The sequence below is a fragment of the Cajanus cajan genome, chromosome 7 (assembly GCF_000230855.2).
Source record: "Cajanus cajan strain Asha chromosome 7, NIPB_CcT2T_4, whole genome shotgun sequence".
NCBI lineage: Eukaryota > Viridiplantae > Streptophyta > Magnoliopsida > Fabales > Fabaceae > Cajanus > Cajanus cajan.
The window spans coordinates 40,612,358-40,629,108 of record NC_138523.1 but is presented as its reverse complement, the minus strand read 5'-3'; positions in this window follow the sequence as shown (position 1 = coordinate 40,629,108).

Here is a 16,751-nt window from a genome sequence, read left to right as displayed (position 1 = left end):
AATTAAAAAAACAAGGTTAAGTTAAAGTACATTTATTATTTCCTTATTAATTCATATTTCCTTCTAAATAACCTAAAATAAACATGCAATAAAGAATTATATAATACTAATTATTTAATATACGTTATTAATAATGTTGTAAATTAAATTTGAGTATCTATATGCACCCGTTGTACATTATTTTTGGTTATGTTCAAGAAGTAAGGACCACTGATACGAGCTGGGGCAAAGACAACAATCTGAACAATTATGCAACTAAATTAATTCAACATTTATTTAATTTTTGATATAAACATATAAAAGAAATATTACCTGTTTCAAAACTAATACACAACTAACAATTATGTCTTCCCCATATTGCGGGTGTTGTTTTGCCTCGTAATGTAAGCTTGCACCAATAGTTACAGTTGGGTCCTAAAATGAATATACTAAATTATTTAAATACATTGTTGTTTATCATGTATCAAAAAATCACTAATCATACCTTCAATTAATAGTATAATTTCCGTTCTGAGTTGGTGTCATAGAGTCCACAAAACCAACAAAGTTGCAACTCTTTGTAAATTATGGTCTATATTGATCAATGGTGTGACTTCTAGAAGGCCTTTTGTTAATAAAAACATAGAATGCATTATATTCATTGCGTGAAAAAATTTGATGAAGAACAACTTATTATAGAAAAATAGCCTCTGGATTTGACGTAATCAAGTGCATAACGCCACGGGTTAGTGTTGAATACCATGTTGACACCTCGAGCAATATTAGGAAAAAAAAACTTTTGTGTTGGTAAAGGACTATCAGACTGCCTATTCTTAATCGCAGCTTGGACCAAACCAGCTGGTCCAGGAATAACAGGGCGAATGTTACATGACCTAAATGTGTCGTGATCATTGTCGTCTCCAACTTTCGTCAACTGCCGTAATCCTTCTCCATTGAGCCATTAATTGCTCATGTGCCAATTCTTCCTCCGAGCAAACAATCAGTTCCTCCTCCTCGTCACTATCTAGCATAGAATCGACTCCTCTACAATACATTTCTAATATAATATTGTTTGTGGTGGAATTTGTTTGTGAGTTCTTTTTATTTGAACTAGCACGAAATCGTTTCAATTTAGGTATTTTACAGTAAAGTGGTTCAACTTACTTAGGAATGGGAATAGATGAGACAGAACTGATTAATAAATGTTTGTTTCCAGATTTTCATGAATGATGATCAATAATTTGCATGCATGTAGATACTTACGTGAACAGAATGGACAATAAATACATTAGCAATACAAATCATTGTCTAATTCGCATAATGATCAAGTTACAAGATTAAAATCAAACAATCTACAAACTACAGAATTAAAAGAAGAAATTACACTAATCCTAGAAAAAGAAAGAAAATATGGTCAAGAATTTGCCATACCCAGCAAGTCCATGCAAGAAAGCCATATGCGCAGGCGGTGAGTGCTTGAAGAGTGCAAGTATGATTTTTCTGACCTCAGTGAAGGGGTATGTTTCTCATATTTATAGAATTATTCGAGAGCGGTTAATTCTATGCAAGTACATCATGGGTGCCCAACCGCTGTCCACTACATCAATTACGTGTAATCTCTCACAACCGTTCATCCCACGTTCTTCATTTCTTCGACTAAGTAACTACCTTAGTGTAACTACTCAACTGCTTAAAAACCTCTAGTAACTCCTTCTTGCATTTTTCGATCAATCCTCGAATAGGCTTGCTTATGGTTTCTGATATTCTTTTTGGTAGATACCTCTCCAATCATTCTCCTTTTCGAGTGATTTCAAAAAGTACCTTTTTTGAGTGACCCTAACAAATGCCCCCCTAGGAATTTAGTCTTTGAAGCACATGTTAAGGCGATGAAAGATTGAATTCCTATGACTTTCATTCTTTCGACCAACATTGACTAACTTTCGAGTCATTTATCTTTGCTAGAACCCTAGTCAGACATGCATTAAATATGGCTACCATTATATTCAAAATTTTACTGCTCTTAATAAATTTTGACGGCGCCTGCTCACGTTTCCCTATGCTCTTATCCATTTATTTGAATTGTGATTTGAAACGTTGATGGTTGATTTAACTCATGTGGGCCTTTACCTTGGCCCGTTTATACTTGTTTAAGAGTATTTTTGGGTAAAATTTCTTTTACCACTTTTTCATTGTGCGCCCTTGAGTCTTCGTTGCTTTCTTCCTTCTTCGCTCCATCTTCATTCTTGCGCTTCTTCTGGTTTTTCTCTTTTGGTTCTTGCTGCCATGGCTTCTTCAGCTGCTTTAACCTCTGCCACTGCCTCCGTTCTTTCTCCTACATTGTCTTTCGCTTCATCTACACAATTCTTTCCCCTGCTAATGGCCAATGCTACGGTTTGTGCTATGAAAGATGGTGATGAGAAATTTGTCCCCATTCTGGGCATGGAGGAGGCTAGCCTCAAGATTTTCAACTCCCAGGTACTTCTTCCCTTCTCTCTTCAAGATGGTACTACCCATGCTTTTCTGGGTCCTTTCATAGGTCAGAATAAGAAAAAGTTTAGTAACACATTGCTTCCTGAGGATTCTTCTACCTTGTCTTTCATCTATTCCCCTACAATAGACTTGAACTTGTTTAGTGACACCACAAAAAATATTTAGAGCGTTTCCACCCATGAAAGATAGGCATTTGCAATGGTTAGAGCGCGTAGAGAAATCAATGCATTCTGTGTGGGTAGGTGCTGGTATATCTGAGTTCATCCAACTCTCTAAGTTTGATTTGCATGCTTTCGATCCTTAAATGCTTCTCTCTACTATCTTCTTTTGGAATAATCGAGCTTTCGAGTTTCCATGTGGTTTTGTGTGTCCCACTTTGTTAGACATTGCATCTATCACTGGTTTGGCGCCTATAGGGGATAGGTTTTATCCAGATGCTTTCGAGGAGGAGATTTCGATCAAAGAGACTTCTATTTCTTGGGACAAAAAGACCTACTTAGCCTTCATCAACACCCATATGGGACAATCGGATACCCCTGTCTCGACCTCCAAGCATATTGCTTTTCTAATGTATTGGCTCTCTGCTTGTGTTTTCTGCACTCCATCTCTTCAAGCTCTACATTTGCAAAAGAAAATTTGTTTGAGTAAACTACTATTGGCCTATTTGTACTCTTCTCTCGATGAAGCGTCGGAAAGTCTTTTCTGTGAGTCTGGTCCTCGCAATCTTTATGGGCCATTATGGTTGCTGCAATTATGGCTCAATGCTATTTTCGAGAAGAAACTTCTATTGACTTCCTCTTTCTTCCTCGTATGTCAACTTGAAGGCGCTCGTTTAACTACTCTTACTCCGCGTAAGCGTTCAATTGAGAATTTTTCAAAATATGTTTGAGCATTCCTTAGTTTTAATGACTTCACCAAAGACTTAGCTCCGTTCATTCGTTCGAGTTTAACAGGGCCTTCTTGGCTTCGAGAGAACAATCAAGTGGTAAATATTTCACCCGACTCTGTTGACATGTGGTTTGGCTTCTTGTCGTGGGATGTAATTTTATCTAGGATGCGACAAAAAGATGTTAGGATTTACCCTTACCAACCTCAGCTTTTTGCTCGACAACTTGGCCTCTGCCAGATGAAGCCTCTCCCTCTTCGACGTAAAGAAAGTATAGATGTTGATATTTGTGTCGACAAAGGGGATTATCAGGATGTCTTGGATTTTACTCTACGTCCTGATAAACAACTTTGACTTACCCCCTGCACTTTCTCTGCTTCTATTTTAGTCTCAAAGTGTTTTCTTCGTTGGTGGTGTGAATAGTATGTTGAAAAAAATTTCACCTTCGATGATTTTTTTAAGAAGCTAATTAATTCTCCTATTTCTTCGCATGGACAAAAAATACCGGGTACTTACAAGAACCGTAATATTATTTATAAATTCGAGCAATTTTTTAAAGTTTGTTATCGACCCGATAACCTTGGTCGAACAAATTTTGATGCTTCTGTTTCTTTAACGAGAATGGTACAAAGGAACATTCGCTCAAAAAAGATTATTAATTCTCGAGAAAAAACTGATTTTGAAAAATTTTGCCCAAAAAACATTCCTCCTCTTCCAAATGCTCGTTTTGGCTTAGTCAAATATTTATCTTACCCTCATTGGGTGAAGACACTCAACCCTTTTTACTTGGAACACAAAGAAATTCCTGTAAAAGATCGAGTTACCTATGCGAGATGTTCCGTGTACGATTTTCCTCGAGAGAAATGGTGGCCTTTGTGTTGGGTCAATAATCACAATCTTCCCCTTGGTAAATGTCTTGTAAAAAATTTCTCTGTTTCTCCCCTTGTATTTATATGACCCCTGCTTGTCTTATGCAGTTGTTATTCCTCAACGTGTTCCTCAATATGTCAACGAGACACCCCAATGGGAAAGTGACGAAGATGGTGATGGTGGGTCTTCATTGAAGACTCGAAAAAGAAAGACTGTTTCTGATAAGATTTCCCTGCGTTCTAAGGTAGTGTCCCTTTCTTTCGATCAACTTACTCAATACCTCCTTTTCTAAGTATTTTTTCTTTTTCTAGAGTTTCGAGACCTCGAAGAAACAAAAGGCGGGTTCGACGACCGGCAATGTTGTAAGTAATTTGCTTTGTCATTTTCGCAAACATTTTTCTCTTCTCATTCCCTTATTTATTTTAGGTCTCGACAAAGAAAAAACTCGATAAAGGGAAAGGGAAACAAACTCACATCCCTAAACCGCCCTCAATGCCAAAGGTTAAGAAACTTCTCAAGGATGCCATGAAGTCTGTGCCCAAGGTATTTAGTTTTATCCTTACTCCTAGTCCCTTTATTTATCCGAGTTCCAAAAGGAAACACTCTCTGATCGAAAATCTTTTGATTATAGGATGTTGAGATAATTTAGATCTCCTCCTCTTGAGACGTTTCAAAATATGCCCTTCTTTCGACTGAGGATCCTCAAAAGGTTTGACCTTTTTATCGATCTTTCTTCTGTATTTTACTTCTTTTTTTTTTTAACTTCTCTTTCTTTCCTCAATTGATTACTCCTCAGTCGAATAATGTCGATATTCCCTTAACGGGAATAACTGCTTCCAAGATGATCAAAGTGCCGCATTCTTAAAAACAGTTGAAGATGTTGAAACTCATCATCAATCTTCCCAAGATGAAGCTCCATCTTTCGAGCTTAAGCCTCCAATTAGTCTTAGTCATGGTATATCTCCCTTTTTCTTTGTTAATCACTTTTGATTATGCTTTGTTAATCACTTTCGATTATGATGATGATGTAAAAAAAAACATGACTGTGCTTCCTTTTATATGTAGACTCGACCGATTCTCCAAGGCCTCTTACTCCCTCACCATCCAACCAAGGTGGCGTCGAATCTTCGAAACCTCCTACTGCCTCGATTCCTTCTATTGATTTAGACTTAGTCAGCTTTTTTAATGATGACATCGAAGTTGACAATATATTTGATGTCTTGGAGAATTAGACAAGCGGCACATCTTTTTCAGAAAAAAACTCCTGAGTCAGTTGCCAATTTCCAACCTTTGGTCGAATCTTTTCGGTCCAAAGCTTATGTCGAGGACCTTGACCAGGCGTTTCTTGTCCCTGAATTCAAGACTAAGGTCGAGCAAATGGTGGATGACCTACTTGCGTATCTAGATCTTCCTCCATAAATTCATCTCTAACTCCAAGAGTTCATCAAACATTTCACTCTTGCTTATGATCTTCGAGCCAAATAGGTCAAAACTTTTCAAGAGGTGGCCCATATTGAGGTAGGAATCGAAGGTGACCATGCCAAGCTTGAACATCTTAGGCAAGAGTTACTTTCAATTAGAAAATCCATTGAAGAGATGATTCCTGCTTTAAAGAAGTTGCAACAAGAGGAAGCTGATACTGAGAGGTCTATTGAGGCTTTACAACAAGAACTTAATAACCTTCGATCAAAACAAGCTGCTTTGAAGGCTCAAAGTCAAGAAGTCGTTCAACGCCAAAAAAGTCTCAAAGATGAAGGCAAGGAGATCTCTTCGAGACTCTCCAAGACCCTAGAGCATAAGAAACGTCTAGAAGCTCAATGCGCTTCTCGAAGGCAGAGTTAAAATGAAGCTTATCAGGCCTTCAAGAATTTCAAATCCAAGTTCTGTAATATTAATTAAATTTTAGAACATCAATTTCGATTTCTTTTATGTTATTTTTTATGTTTGTTTCAGTACTCTGATCTTTCATGGAAATATTTCAAGTATTTACCATTAATTACCTTGCTTGCTGAATTTGAATTTACTGCTTTAATTACATACGCATTTTTCGAGTATACTTGATTGACCATGAATGGGCCTTCCCAATTATAAGACCATTTGCCTAAATGTCAAGATTTTTTATCTATGGGAAAAATTGCTTTTAACACTAGATCTCCAACTTGAAAACTGCGTGTTTTGATTCTCTTGTTGTATGTTTTCTCGACTCTTTCTTTTTGCTGGACGAGATGTTGTAATGTCATCAACCTCCCTTCCTCTAAAGATACCAACGCATCATACATTAGATTCCAATAATCTTCGATAGGCAAATCGTTTTGTTTTTTTATGTGAATTGATTATAAATTAATATCTATAGGAAAAATGGCTTCATGTCCATACACCAATTTGTATGGTGTAGTTCTTGTAGCATCTCTTGGCAAATTTCTATAAGCCCACAACACATGGACGAGTGTTTCATGCCAATTTCGAGCCTTGCTTGAAATGTGTTTCTTGATTAAATTGATAATTTATTAGCAGTTTCGACTTGTCCATTTGCTTGTACATAATACGGTGTCGAAGTTACTAACTTAATCCCTCTCGATTGAGCATATTGAGTAACTTTTCGACCTGTAAAAACTGTGCCCTGATCTGTAGTAATTATTTGGGGAATTCCAAACCTTGTTATGATATGATCATTGACAAAATCAATTATGTCTTTTTGATCAACTTCTTTCAAAGGAATTGCCTCTACCCATTTTGTAAAGTAATCTATAGCAACTATTATATATCTGTGATTTTTCGAGGAAGGTAGATGAATCTGTCCTATTATATCGAGAGCCCAACCTCGAAATGGCCAAGGTTTAATGATCGAATGTAACTCACTCACTGGTACCCTTTGTATTGGTCCATGTTTCTGACATTTTTCACAATTTTTAGCGAATTCGATACAATCCTTAATCATATTTGGCCAATAATATCCTTTTCTCGACAAAATCCACCTCATTTTTTCACCTGCTTGATGTGCCCCACAAATACCTTCATGTACTTCTGCCATAGCTATATAACTTTCATGATTCCCGAGGCATTTAAATAGAATTCCATCGAAACCTCTCTTGTATAATTTGTTATTTAGCATGACGTAATTAAGGGCTTGGAATCTGATCTTTGTTTCGACTTTCAAATTCAGATTTTGAAGGTACTCAATCAACTCTCTCCTCCAATCTTGAACGCTGCTTGAGGTGTTAATCATGAAGTCTTCCAAGTTACCTATTAACTCGTTTTCTGTATGGATCAAAGATTCGAGACATCCCTTACTCATTTTATACCCTGATGCGATTTGAGCCAGTTCATTTGTGATTGTGTTTGCATTTTGAGAAATGTGTTCTAACTCAACCTTATCAAACGTGTTTAGTAACTCAATGGCTCCAGCTTTTCATTCGACCAGTTTTTTATTTGAACATTTATACTCCTGAGTTAATTGTTTAATGACAAGTTGAGAATCTCCTCGAACTACTATGTTCTTAGCTCCTAATTCCTTAAGGATTTCCAATCCAGCAATGAGTGCTTGGTATTCCATTTCATTATTCGAGTACCCTTTATTTGCTTTTAGTGATAATTTGGTCGGAATTCCTTCAAGGGAAATGATTAACAAGCGTATCCCAACTCCTAACTCATGTTTCGAGCCATCGAAAAATAATTCCCAAGGTTTCGTTTTTAGGTAATTCACTTGTTCAGTTAATCTCGAGTGATCTACAAGAAAATCTGCAATTACTTGTCCCTTAGTGGATTTAAGAGGAACAAAAGTTAGTGAATATTCAGTTAATGCAAGTGCCCATTTTCCAATTCAAATGCAATACAGGTTTACCCAACATATACTTAATGACATTACTTCGACAAAATACCAATACATCAAAAGGTCTAAGATAGTACTTCAACTTTTTACAAGCACAATATAAACTTAAACATAATTTCTCTAAAGGAGTATATCTAATCTCTGCTCCGACCAACATTCTACTTAGATAATAAATTACTCTTTCGATGCCATTATTATCATCCTACGCCAGCATGCCTGCAATAGTCAAATCGTTGGCTGAAACATACAATTTCAACTGTCTTCCTTTAGAGGGTGATGCTATCACTGGAGGATGAGCCAAATAAGCTTTGATTTCCTCGAATGTTTTCTGGTACTCTTCTTCCCATCGAAATTCCTCCTCCTTTTTCAAACGTAATAATGGAGAAAACACTTTAGGTTTGCCAGATAAATTCGAGATAAATCTTCTAAGAAAATTTATTTTACCTAGGAGAGATTGAAGTTCTTTCTTGTTCGATGGAGACCTAGTTTCTATGATGGCCTTAGTTTTGTTCTTATCCACTTCGATCCCTTTTTGATGCACGATAAATCCCAAAAACTCTCCTGCTGTGACACCAAAAGCACATTTTAGTGGATTCATTTTTAGACCATGTTTCCTCATTCTCTCGAAAGATAATTTTAAATGGCACAAATGTTCCTCCTTTTGTTTCGACCCAACAATTATATCATCAATGTATACTTGCACAAACTTACCTATCAAATCATGAAATATTAAATTCATTGCCCTTTGGTATGTGGCACCTACATTTTTTAATCCAAATGGCATCATCACCCATTCATACACACCTAAAGCTCCTGGACATCGAAAAGCAGTTTTCGATATATCATTAGCTACAATGTAAATTTGATTATATCCAGAATAACCATTTATTAAACTTATAATTTCGTTACTTGCAGTTGCGTCTATCATTGTCTTAGCGATAGGCATAGGGTATTCATCTTTGGGGGTAGTTGTATTAAGATCTCGAAAGTCAATACATACCCTGAGTTTTTCGTTTTTCTTTATAACGGACACAACATTCGATATTCACTCCGCATATCTTGAGGTCCTAATAAACTTAGCTTTCAACAACCTCTCAATTTCTTCCTTAATCTTGTCGATCACTTCTGGGACAAATCTTCGAGGATTTTGTTTTACTAGCTTCTTCCCAGGGATTGTTGGCAATCTATGTTCTACCAACCCTCGATCCAAACCAGGCATTTCATCATAATCTCAAACGAAGAAATCTTTAAACTCGTGTAATACTCGAATCACTTCTTCCCTTTGCTTTTGGAAATAACCAGCTTGTGAAAAAAATTGGTTAGAGAAATCTCATAGCTCTTTAATGGGTGTTTACATGATTTTTTAAATATTTTTCACAACATATAATAAACTCAAGATAGTCCAATTGATCATGCTCTAAACTACGGGAAAAAAAAACTTTTGATACGTAAACTTCTCATTTTATTTGTATATATGTTTCAATAAAACTTAGAAGAATAATATGAATCAATTAATGTTCAATTTTTGTTCCTAAGGTCATGAATACATTACTTCTTCGGAATCTCCAATTATTTTTCTGTAGAATGATACATTAGTATTGTGATATTTTATATTTATAATAAATAAATTATATTGCGGTACACAGTTATTTTTAACTATTAGTAATTTATTTAAAAAATATTGTAATTTAATTTATATATAAACATAAAAAAATATATTAAAATAAGAGGTTAAGAAATTTTTTTAAAAGCATATATCAAGAAAATTCTTAAAAACATTTTTATTGAGTAATAACTCAAAAAAATTACACCGATAACTAATAAAAAAATGTTTTTTTTTTAAGATAATTATTCTACTTTAAGAGAGAAGATGGCCTGCAGTATGGTTGTTGGCTGTTGGTATTGTAGTGACAACGATTTCTTCATTTGATTGTGAAAAGAAGTTACCAACACGTCCATTTTCAACTGAGATGTCTCTGCCAATAATTTGCCAAAAAAAAATTTGTTACCGACGACATTATGTTATGTAAATGACTTTTGGCGCTAATTAATAACCCTTTTCTTATAGTGAAATTACTCTTATAATGTACTTGGAGGAGAAATTTTAAAAAATTTTAAATTTTTAAATTTGAATTACTTTAATAATTTTAATTTTTATAAGTATTTAAATGTTTTATTTAAATAAGTTAACTTAAATTTTTTAATTTTAAATTCTTAGTATGAATATGATAATTTGAATTTTATTATGAATAAAATTTGTTATATATATATATAGATAGATATACATTTTGAGATTAGTGGTAGGAATTGAAGTAGAATACACAAGATTTTAGATTCGAATTCTAATGTTATTATTATAATTCTGATAGATAAAAAAGATACACATTGAGATTTTAAGATTAAATTTTATAAAAATAAATATTAATTAGCTTTTAAATAATTAATAATTTTAAAAATTAATATTATATAATATTTAATATTTTAAAAATATTTTTTTTTGAATATTCAATAATTAAGAGATAGGAAAGAGTTATAAATATATATATATAGGTGAAATAAGAAAAAAAATGTGAAGAATTTCAAATTCTTATTCTTTTAGAAAAATTTGAAACTCTATTCTTTTAAGAAATTTTATAAATATATTGATTTCAAATTTTTATAAATTGTTCATCCAAATAAATCATTTTTTTAAGACATTTGAAATTAAAAAAAAATTATTATATTTAAATTTCTCGTCGAAATACACTTATAATATTTTCATTAGGATTTTTAGATGCGGCATCCATAGTAACAAAAGTGAGGTGTCTTTGATTCTATAGTTAATTTTATAGTGGGAATTTTCAATTAATGGTTGGGATTAGAGCTGTCAAAACGGGTCAACCTGGCCCATGTAGGTCAGTCCACCTTGTCCCACTTTAAAAACGAGTCAACCCAATCCGACTCACTTTTGATTTTCTTAAAATAAATTTGGCCCGGCCCGGCCCACCACGGGTTGGTAGGTTATACGGGCCAGCCCACCAGCCCACCAAAAATTAAAAAAAAAAGTTATCAACGAAATTCAAAATTTTAAATTAATTATAAATTAACATAATAGTCATAAAATTAGCATCATTAATAGTCATAAGTCATAACTCACCATAAAAAATTAAATATAAATCATGATAAAAGTCTAAAATAAAAATTTTCAATATCCCATCATACAAAATTAACTACAAATCATACTTAAATTTTTATTACAAAAAAAAAATGGTGGGTTGGTGGGCTACCCGGCCCACCACGGGTTCAGCCTGGGTGGGCTGGGTCAAAGTAGGCCGAGTTGAGATATATCCACCTAGCTACTATAAAACTTCAATTTTTTTGGCCCGACCCGGCTCATTTTCAAGGTAGGCTGGATTGGCCCACAGGTCCTGACCCACTTTGACGGATCTAGTTGGGACATCACTCTTCATTTGTTGAGTTAAGAAAGAATTAGGATAAATTCACTATACAACTTCTCTAAACTTTAAGGACTGGTTCGGGTTAGTTGCAAGTTTTTACTTTTAGCTTTTAAATTTAATTTTCAAAATTAAAATATGTTTAACTAAAATAATGCATTGGTCATGAATTCATCAAGATTATAAGCAATATGATATTTTTCATTTATTTTGATTCATTGGGCTTTTGTTATTACATTGTTAATTTGGTCATACTAATTTTCATTGCATGATATCAAGAGACATATGCATCAGTTTGAGGTTTAGAGCATTCTTTAATTTTTCATCAATTACTTCAACAAATATTTTCATAACTTGATTGTTAGAAAGAGGGTTGTTACCATTGTTCTTCAACTTTACTTGAAAACATTTTTTTTTCTTTGAAAAGGGAATAAACTTTGCTTTTGCGAAAAAAAAAATAAAGTATTCAATTCACTACTCTATTAACCCATTTGTTTTCACAGGTTCATCTTTATCCTATTTCTTTTACTTATATATAATCTCATTGGCGAGCAATGGCGCAAGTGAGAAACCCCGTGAACCTGAATGCTATGTGTTTCTCCAAAGGATCAAAAGGTGCCAAACTTTTTTCAATATTTTGATGGTTTCTTATCCACTAATACTATATATTAATGGTGGAGAAATTTGGAACGATGGAGGGTATCGGAGCAATTTCCACTCTCTTAAACACTCTTTTGATAAACTATAATGTTTTAAATCTTCTTTCTGTCGTTTATGCCAAAAACAAAAAAGTTGGGTACGTCCCGTAAGAAGCTCAAACTACAAGAGAATCCAATTTGTGCAGGACTCCAATTTGCACCATTAATATTAAATCACTGCACTGAATTTCTAGCAAGTGTTTTCTACCTTCTTATATAACTTAATTTTCTACACAACTTATTCTTTATTTTTATTTTTATTTTAACATATATGTATCTCAAGTTAAATGATGACATGTATAGCTAAGAGAGGTGCGAGAAGCGATTCTGGTTGGGAGGCTCTTGAGCTTAGTACAAGTCTCTTTGCATACAGTTGATTTCGGTGTTAGGCTTAGTCTTGTTTTGTTCTTTTTGGTTTTCTGATGAATAACAAAAACAAAGAGGGAAAGACAAAACATGTGGATCAAAGCTCCTCATATACGAAAATGAAAAAGTTGTTCTGTTACCCTTAATTTATAAAAAGAAACATGCATGTCGCACAAGTTAGCAAAGAGACAATGGTAAGGTTAAGTAAGGACTAAGGCTTTGTTTATGAAAGAGAATATGTAACATGCTAGACCTATAGTCTGCATAGCCAAATATATGTGAGTTATGCATGTGAAATAATGAGCCTAGCTAGCTGGTATACAACAGAACTCAATTAATTTCTCGTAGCAGTGCCTATATTCTGTGTTGTGTTTTTGCAAATTAAAGTCGACCCTGGATGGCTAGCTAGTACCAAAACCAGTGGCATGTGCAGTGCTGACACAAATAGTATCTAAAACATTGACAAAAACCACACCATGGAATTCTAAGGAACATGGTTATATCTGTTTAGATTTGGTGGATGGTATAATGAATAGAGGGGAAACTTTATCGCTGTGTCTACACTTTTGGTAACGATGGAACCGAATTTGAACTTTGTCATGGAGCTCAACGAAAGCGCAATATCAGATATCATTCAGAATAAGTAAAGGAACCAAACTTTTTAACCTTGGAAAAGCTAGTTAGTTCTATATAAGTAGATGTTGTTAGCTTAGAAAGATCACGAGCTCTCTCTTTGCCACCACCAATAATCTGTTATATGTAACTTTTTAATCACTTTCTGGTCTTTGGTTTTTCTGCTCCACGCTACCCTCCCTATCTATCTAAGACTCTGACCTCTATTTTTTAGTGTTTAATGTTTAAACCACCATCCTGTGAATAAATAAATTAGCAATATCTAACTAAGATCAATAATCATTGAGCAATTATTTTCATCACAACAAAAGGCAAAATAAATCATCATTGGTTATATGATCTCTTTCTGTGTCTTTCCACCTCCCTCTCCAATCAGCCTTGTTGCTCAAGGAATATGCTCATCGTCATATTGGAGGAATATTTAAGGGATATGATTATATTCATACTAATAAATAAGGGAGAGAATGCAGGGAAAGGTTTCACAAAAAGTATGATTTATTTTTGCCCCGTTTCAAGGAATCATTGTTCTCCTTCATTGTTGACGGTTGACTTTTGGGCCTTAGTGACATCTAAATAGTAAATAGTAATGTAAAACTTATGTTCATATAGATAAAATAATAAGTGTGTGATAGTTGATAGGAAACCATATCCCTTAATCATGTAATAAAAATTTAATCTTTGAAATTATATTTATTTATTTAAAATTTATAAATATAGTTTTAATAATCATGTTATTAACACAAAATATGTATTAATTTTTTAAAATCTAATTAACCGTTTTTAGTATAACTTTTTTTCTTAATTACATTTTTTACCATATTTGCAAAATTTAAATTGAAATTTTTTTAAAGTATTTGAGTCTAGTATCAACTATTTCGTGATAAGAAATTAAATTTAAAAAGAAAAAAAAAGTATAAAAAAAAAGAATAATAGATATAGAAGAGAGGGTGTCTGTTGAGTGGGGATTGAAGGGGAGGTGAGTGGGGTGCCCTGCAGCGGCGCACATGGGATAGGGTTTGACCCTTAAGGGTACATACGGCCAACAAACTCACATGGGCTCTTTTGTGGGCCCTCACACTTCATATCGACCTCTAGCCAATGAATCTTACCACATGGCTCTGTTACCCTTGGGTCCCACTTACCTCTCAATACCACATTAGGGAAATAAGCTGCTACATCATTTTTGGTACCTATCTTCAATGCTCAATCGTTATTCTCTTCTCCTGATGTTAATGTTATTTCATTTTTAACGGATGCATGACCTACCATGCATATGTGAAATTCGTCTTCAACAAAAGTGGTCCATGTACACTTCATTTTACCCTTGCTAAACCAATAACTTCAACCTCTTCCTTTTTACCCATCCAAATACTGGAGGACCACACCCTAGCTTTTGCATGATAACTAAAGGTGATCATAACCTTATAAAAAATATACAACAACGTATTAAAGAGGCCAAAAGCCATTCAAACAAAATGCTCTTGGATTATGAGAAAATTACAAAAATATGCCAATGAGCGAGAAAACTATAAATAGATTATTTTATCATATTTGTATATTACTTGGATGTATGTAACTATGTATGTACATTTTGGCAGAATATGCTCATATTATAAAATAGCTATGGTGTGCCTAAAATGTGAAGGGAAAAAAATTACATATACTCTAAATTATTAAATGATAAGCGGCCAGAAACTATTATACTTAATTAAAATTAATGATTTGTGACACAAAAGACAAATCATGGATGAAAAGCTAAGTATTTTAGTTGAGAATTAATATATCTCCGAAAACATAAATGTTTGTTACCGTTTTAGTTTTTTATATTTAAAAATCGAATTCAATATGAGAGATTACAACAACTTATATATGTCACTCAACTAACTGAATTAAACTCTTTGATAATTATCATTTTGGTATAACCAGTAATTGGGATATGAAAATAAAGAATTTGAGATACCGATTTGTAGATAGATAGATATATAATTAGATAGAGAATTTTAAAAGGATGGTGTCTCATCATTTACAATTAAAAAATATATTAAAAAAAACTTTCTAACTCAGAGTGTTTAAAAATAAAGTAATTTTTACCTTATTCCAAATATATGAGTGAAAATTCAAACTTGCATCTTGTTACATAGGAGAGTTTGTTTTGCTCCACTCAACATATAGTTGTATATACTAGAAGAAAATATATTAAACAAGGGAGTTTCCTTAATGAATATTAAGAAATAAAAATTAATTAAACCTCTTTTCTTTTTGTAAAAATTTTAGATTAAGAAAAAAACACATCCCCAATTATAAGACTAAACCATCAACTTGAGCGATAATTATATTGAAATTCACATGATCTACTAAAATTTGATAATTAAATCCAAGTCTCAATATAAGCGAAAGATTTGATCAGATATGTCAATCCCTGTTAACTAACTTTAAATCTCATAATAAATAATTAACATTAAAACGTAAAATTATGTAAGCTTTAAAAAAAAAAAGCTTTTTATTAATTCTTGATCTTTCATAGTTATATCGTTAAAATTTATTCCTTTAACTTTCTTTCATATACGCATGTATAATTAGATGCTTCAACAAGTAGTTATGATCTTCAAAATTTGAAAGTGATTCATATTCTCATTACTTGATGTCAATGGACTCAATTAATTAATAAATCATTTTCCTTGAGAAGATTTCGTCCCTGAAATTGTATTAATGAGGATCACAGTCATCCCACAAATCAAAGCCATGACCAAATAAGATTTTGGTGTTTCTAACACGGGGGTGTAACTAATTAGCTAGGTTAGGAAAATCTTAGACACAATCTTCAGTTTCTTTTATTTTTCTCACGGTCCAGTTTGGTTTGCCCCATATGTGGGCAAGGTCAACTTGTGCTCGTGCAATTCTAAAGCAACACCTCTGATCAATATACCACTAATCCGGTACATATGCACGCTGTAGTTAAATGTGCTTCTTATATACTACTTTTGCTCCCCACAATTTCTGTTGGTGAATCATCTTCAGCACTTAGCACATCCCAATATAAAAGTACTAACGTAAATTCTAAAATTTGTAGCCTATAAATTAATTATGTGAGTAACTTATTAAGAAAGCAATAATTCATTCCTAGTTTTGATAACATCAATTGTAATTAGGAAGGTTAACAAATGGACGCATAATTAATAGTGTCGAAATGTTGTAATCACAAAGTGTACTTAAAATGATACTATACAGGCTAGCCACGCCAACCCAAAGCATGATTTTCATTTTGTGTAGATGATTTGCTTCTGTGCCACAGAACATGAATCTCAACTCCATGGTTCCTAATACGCGTACGTGTCCAACTTCAGAAATAACTAACGCATTAAGTTTGACAATTACTCCTACCCATTAATACATATCCAAAGTAAAAGGCATGTCAGAAATACATACATATTTATAACAAATCGCTAGAACAAAATACTAGAAATCTAAATTGTTTTAACATGTATTAATTCTGTCTATATGGATACTCTAATTGACAATTAAAGCTAATATTATAACGAAATCCTGCATCGTGTCCAAAAGTATTT